Source organism: Camellia sinensis, chromosome 1 (genome assembly GCF_055761805.1).
Source record: "Camellia sinensis isolate YWXY chromosome 1, ASM5576180v1, whole genome shotgun sequence".
Lineage (NCBI taxonomy): Eukaryota > Viridiplantae > Streptophyta > Magnoliopsida > Ericales > Theaceae > Camellia > Camellia sinensis.
In genome coordinates this window covers 138,954,632-138,961,143 of record NC_138961.1, presented here as the reverse complement: position 1 = coordinate 138,961,143, position 6,512 = coordinate 138,954,632, and positions in this window count along the sequence as shown.

Sequence of the window (6,512 nt, the reverse complement as noted above, 5' to 3'; positions counted from 1 at the left end):
ACCAATCCCAAAAAGTCCCTATCAAACCCAAAATAGTGGCAAAATGGACTAAAATGATGGCTTGCAATGCACAAAAATGATACTCATGCAATAGCCCAAAAATGAGGCATCCAAGCACAACTCTCAAACGCATTTAAAGAGTGGAAAACATGGGAATATGGCACAAGTATAAGCTCTGAAATAACATGTTCAATGATGCCAAAACATGAAAACAACTCAAGTTAAGCATGCAAGAGGCTTCAAAAATCGAAGCTAGGCAAGGGTATTACACTACAAGCATGCATGGTAAGCATCATTCGACCATGGGACCTCAAAACAGAGCTAAGGCAACCTAAATCATGAATAAAATCAGTTTAGAACATGGCCAAAATATGCTAGAATTAAGGGCCAAAACAACATGCATTGTGAGCTAGTGAACATGGATTACACTACAAGCATATGAAGCATTCAAGAGGCCACTAAACCAGCAAAATTCAGAGACATGACATGCCAAATAAAGCCCAAAAATCCACTGAAACATGATCAATGCATGCAAGAATGTCATGCTCATTTGATAGGCTATAAGAGGGGTTATTCTACACATGCAAGAGACACACCCAAGGTGACAAAACCAACTCTGGATAGAGCCTAGGAAGGCCCTAAAAGTCACTGAAAAGGGCCTGAAACAAGGCTTGGAGATATGCAAATGAAGGCTCCTTTGATAGGCCAAAATGCAAGCAAACAAGATCAAAAAGAGAGAGGGTCACCCCTCTCTGATTTAGGACCTCAAAACCACATGCCAACCACTGAAAATCCTCTGGATTTCAGTGGCTAAAAGGCCAAGCAAGGACTAGCTCAAAGGCCCTATGGCATGACACAAAACAAGGCCAAATGAGGCATGCAAGAGGGTAGAAGACCTTCAACACCAAAAGGGCCTTAAACAAATATCAAAAGGACCTCAAAACAAGACTTTTTTCAGTTGACAACAAAGCTCAAATATGCATGAAAATAAGGCTAAGAGATGGATCAAAATAAAGCATAAAAGAGGGGAAAAGTGTGTTACCCTTGAAGCTCAGCAAGACAGCAACTTCTGGACCCAAAACCCAACTCCTTAACCTCTGAAAATGGCCTCCAAGAAGCTCCAAGCAATGGTGGAAGGGTTAGGCTATGGGGTGGTGTGCAAAGGTGCAAGAACAATACATTTTTTGAGCCAAAATAGAGAGATATAGAGGGAGATGTATTGTATGTCTTCAACAAACTTCTGAACCCGCACAAAGGAGGGGGAGGCCCTCCTTTATCGCCAAAAGGGACCAAGCTTCACAAAGAAGATAAAAACCAAGGTTGAAGATCCTCCATACATGTGTATGGAGGATCCAGTCTGTGCCTTCCAGCTGGTACAGCTGGCAACAACTCACAGAGACAAAACTGGGGGAGGCAGGTCGACCAGTTCAGGTGGTCGGCCGACCACTTCCCCTGGTCGGCCGACCAGTTCAAAAGGTTCAACTCAATGAAAGGTGGTCGACAACCCCATCTGATGGTCTCCACATTAAATGCAAGCTAGTGCTATGGTGGGCGACCAGTAAATCTGGCTCAAAGACCAAGGAGACTAGCTTATTGACAAGAAAAATGGCTGGCAGGAGAAAAGTGGTCTCCAAGGAGAAAAGGTGGTCTCCCACCCTTGTACCACCTCCCCAATAATGAAAACAAGGTCCATGCCAGAAATGAACCAAGACGGATGCAAAACGAGGGTTCGGGGGTCAAAACGCACAGCCTGGTGCCCCAAAAACAGGCTGTTAAGCATTGAAAGTGGCGTACGACCACAAAGGTGGTCTCCCGGGCCGCAATGTCCCTCTAGACAGAGGAAACAAGGTGTGTGCCAAAAACCGTGCCAAACGGAAAATGTTAAGCGGTCCCGAACCGAGGCGTGTAGCCGACGGCTCCGAAAACTGGAAACTGGTCTCCAAACGGGAATAGTGGCCTGTGACCACGAAAAGTAGCCTAAGGCCATTGAGAGATGGTCTGCAAGACCTCACCCTCCCTCCGGGAAGAGAAAACAAGACCTGGTCCGCAAACCGAGACAAAGCACAAAAAGTTCCGAAGCCCGGAGGCAAGGCTCTCAGCCGAGAACTCCGAAACTTCAGAACGAGCACAACATGCACCATCACCGAGCGCTCTACCGATGACGTTTGAGTCTTAAGGTCGGTCAAAAATGGGGTGTCTACACATAGTCATCCCAAATCCGGTCTTAAAAGATTATCTAAATTCAAGTCCGCATACTTAACCCAATAGATATGAATTATTAATTTTATTTTTTCGTTCTTGAAAAGCTATTAAATTATTTAGACCATTTCGATAATTATTTGAATTGGAATATTGATAAAAATTTAATTGTAAAATAAATATGATATTTCAAGAAGTGTTTTATTTAACTTTTAGAAATATATATATATATATATATGTGCTTTTATTTATATTTTATTATTTTTTAATTTATTTTATAACTAAATAATATAAAATATAAAATATAAATTTTATAAATGATTGGGATAAAACTCTTATCCCAAGCCCAACCCAAAAATTAAATGGCCTGATTTTTGTATCCTAAGGGGGTTGCGAATTGAGTTGAGTTGGGTGGCTTCCCATTTGCCATTTGTCTGAACTTCAGTGAATTGAAAAAAATCAATTCACATTCCATCCGCTTAATTAGTGAATGTGGATTGAATGGATTGTGTTGGTTGGCAGGTGGATGCAGATGTTTGGGCATTACTATTTTATGCTATTTTATAAACTATTTTAGAGTAATTTTTAATATTTTGAGCCTTATTTGAGTCTAATTTTTTCATTCTTCATTTTTATAATTAAAATAAAGGCCAAACTATTATATTTCATATTACTAAATAGAATGTTTTTATTTATTTATTTATTTTTTCAACATACAAAGCTTAAAAATCTAACATCATTTTCTTAAGAAGGGGGTGAATTGGATAGCTTCTCATCCGTCATGTATTTGAACATAGGTAGATTTAGAAAATCTCCATATGCATCCGTTCACCCATATTATCAAGGCCGCTTAAAAATGTGTGGATTTAGTTAGATTAATAAGTTTTGGTGGATCAATCGGGTCCGTGAGCAACCCTAGCTCATATTATAGGCTAAACAGTTTTTTCAAACCCTACGGGCTTGTTTGTTTTGGGGGATAGAGGGAGGGATTGGATTAAGATAGAGGTGAGACTCATTAATATTGTGTTTGTTTGCAAATTTGGAGAGGGGATTCATTAGCCCTCCGGATTAGGATGGACCTTAGCTGTTGAGATTTATAGTCTGGCCAAAGACTAGGTATTAGAAAATTAGTCCGTTGGTATTAGGGAGAGATTTACTATTTTACCCATGTTGTTGCCTTAGCTCATCACTTTTGTGGAAGCAGTAGCAAGCAGTAACATAGGCATGAAGAAGTTGAGCATCTACTGCATCCGTAAATATATATATATATTTTTAAAGAAAGCTATCAATTTATTTGGGATTTTTTTGGTATTTGTGAATGAGTTTTGATTTGTGAGTTTCTTTGCTCCAATTTGTCTCCCCTTTTCTTTTTTTTTTTTTTTTTTTTGTGGTTTGTGATTTGTAAATAAGTTTCTTTTTTTTTTCTTTTTCTTTTGGGTTTATGATCTGTGATGATTACTAATAAAAAATGAAGAATAAAGATTGAGAGCTATAATTTTGGAACTCTAAAGAGAGCTCTAGCGATGTAGCAAGGATTGAGGCCTACATGTGATGTGATGTGATGTGTGTGCTTATGTTTTTGTTTTGTTTTTTTTCCTCTTACCACATTACTAGAGCTCTCTTTAGAGTTCCAAAATTAGAGTTCTCTATCATTGTTGAAAGAGTAATGATACATAGCTCTAATTTGAGAGTTCTAAATAGAGCTTTAGTGAGGTGGAAGTGAGAAAGAGTAGAGAGAGATAGAAAGAGGAGTGTGGGCCCCACCTTTACATGAGTGCCTACACATCATTAGAGTTATATTAGAGTATTCAAATTAGAGCTCTCAAACATTATTGTTGTTGAAAAATGAATTGGTTGATCGTCTTCTTGTTCTTCATCATTATTTTCTTCTTATTATTATTCTTCTTCTTCAGCGGGTGGGATATGTTGTGAACCAAAAAGAAATTGTTCACTTTTGTTCCTCACATTATTTTCTTTTTCTTATTCTTCTTCTTCTTCTTCTATGGGTGAAATATGTTGTGAACCAAAAAGAAATTGTTCAGATTTTTCTTTTTGTTAACTCTGCCCAGAAATTTTTGCTTGCTTCAAATCGAGACATTTTTGAAGCTAAAATTTGATAATAATGCAAAGAGTATTTGTGAAATTTTACATGGTTAATTTCACTCCAATCTCTCAAAACAAACATGAACTATTGCTAGTTCACTAGTTACAAACAAACACAATTTTTCTTAGCTCCTTCACTAATAGTTCCCTTACCAACAATTCTATACAACCTACTTCTAAAAACAAACGGGTCCTAAAAATATTGAACTGAGTTGAATGGGTTGCACGACTCGATGGCCACCCCAACAATAATGTGCTTTTCTTTATCCTTTATTATTTTTTAAATTTATTTTACAACTAAATAATATAAAATATAAAATATAAAATATAAAATTTAAATTTTATAAATGACTAGGCCGGACCGGGCTAGTATAAACCTCTTATTCCAAGCCCACTTTGAAATTGAAATTAGTTGATTTTTGTATAGTCTATCGTATAGACTAAATATATATATATTTTAAAACTTAAAAGATATTGAAATGAGTTGAGTAGCTTGCATGGTTCGATGGACACCCTAGGGGTGTAAATTTGGCTTGGTCCGGCCTATCCGGGCTCGGCCCATACTGAGCCTCGCGGTTCCTGCCAAAATTCAGATCAGTGCGGGTCGGCCCACAAGCCAAAAAATTAGGCCCAGGCCCATGGGGATTCGAGCTTTGGGCTAGTCAGGTCAGTGGGCCTGGGCCTGGCCTCGAGCTTGGGCGGGCCTAACCTTTTTTTTTTTTAATAATTTTTTTTGTCAAAATTTTATTATTTTTCACTAAAAAAGACACTACGCCTCGGGTGGGCTGGCCGAGTCGAGCCTTGAATGGGCCTTAAGGGGGCCGATGGGTTGGGTCATGGGCCGACTTCAAAATGATGGCCCAGAATCAGGCCTAGGGGCTCGGACTAGACTTGGGCCCGGGTCCAAATGGGCTAGGCTCACCTTGGGCCACGGGCGGGTTTCGGGCCGCGGACCATTTTTACACACCTATGACCACCCTTGCTATACTTGGGGACTTATGCCTTTGCTATATATTAACCGCCTATGTAATAAAGTGTGCTTATATTGACATTATTCTTTTTCGTTTTAAAATATTAGTCCCTTATTTTATTTTTTATAATTCTAAAATATTAATTTCTTTTTAAAAATTAAGAACTAAAATAATATAAAATTTTTATTTTGTCCTTTTAAATTCATTAACATTAATATAAACAGAAAGTATAATTATGACAATTATACTACTAAAGGCTAGTTTTAGAAAGTTAATATTTTTAAAATGTAATAATTATACTATAAAAAAAAGTTAAATTCCCCTAAATAGACTAATATTTTAGAGCAAAAGGAGTATCATATTTTATTTATTATTTTATGTGCCATAGTTGCATTAAAATTACAAAGGCCCTGTTGGGTAGGGTTTATTTTCAGTTTATTTCAGTTTTTTACCTTAATTTAAGTTATTTTGATGTGTTTGGTTCAGCTTAACAATACAGCTTATAGCTTTTTGTAAGTCAAAAATCAACTTATTCTTTGAGTGGGGGAGGAGAAACTTAATTTATAAGTCAAAAATCAGTTTATATTCACAGTTATAAAGTATAAGCTGTTAGGCTATAAGTTATAATCACTTTCCCATAGCTTTACCAAACGGGGCCAAAGCAAACAGTAATATACATTCCAGCATTATTGATTAAAATTATAAAGATTAGTGACCCGCTCATGATCTCCTCAGTCACTACAGGAAATTAGAATTTTAACGGCGTTTCAAAAACGCCGCCAAAAGCCTCAAAACGCCGCCAAACATTACAGAAACGTTTAATATTTTCGTCGCTGATACGGCCGCCGCAATAGCTTTGCAAAGTTTGAAAAACGTCGCTAAAAATATTAGACGGCGTTTTTTAAAACGCCGCAAAATCTTTGACATTGTTGGAACTTCTGTTACTAACAGATGACGTCACAATGACGTCATTTAGTGGCGTTTTTAAACGCCATTTATTTATTTATTTTTATTTATTTATTTATTTTTGGGTGTGTGTTATCATATAAAACTGGAAAAACATACCAGCTCAATTCCCATCAGTTGCTTTTGCAAAAACACATACCAATGAAGCAAAGATGACATACTATTCAATCCAAAGTACCAATACAAATTAACAGCTTTAAGCATCAATACAAATTAATAACTAGTAGCTAATCTAACAACAATACACAATACTCTAATAGCAATTCACTACAT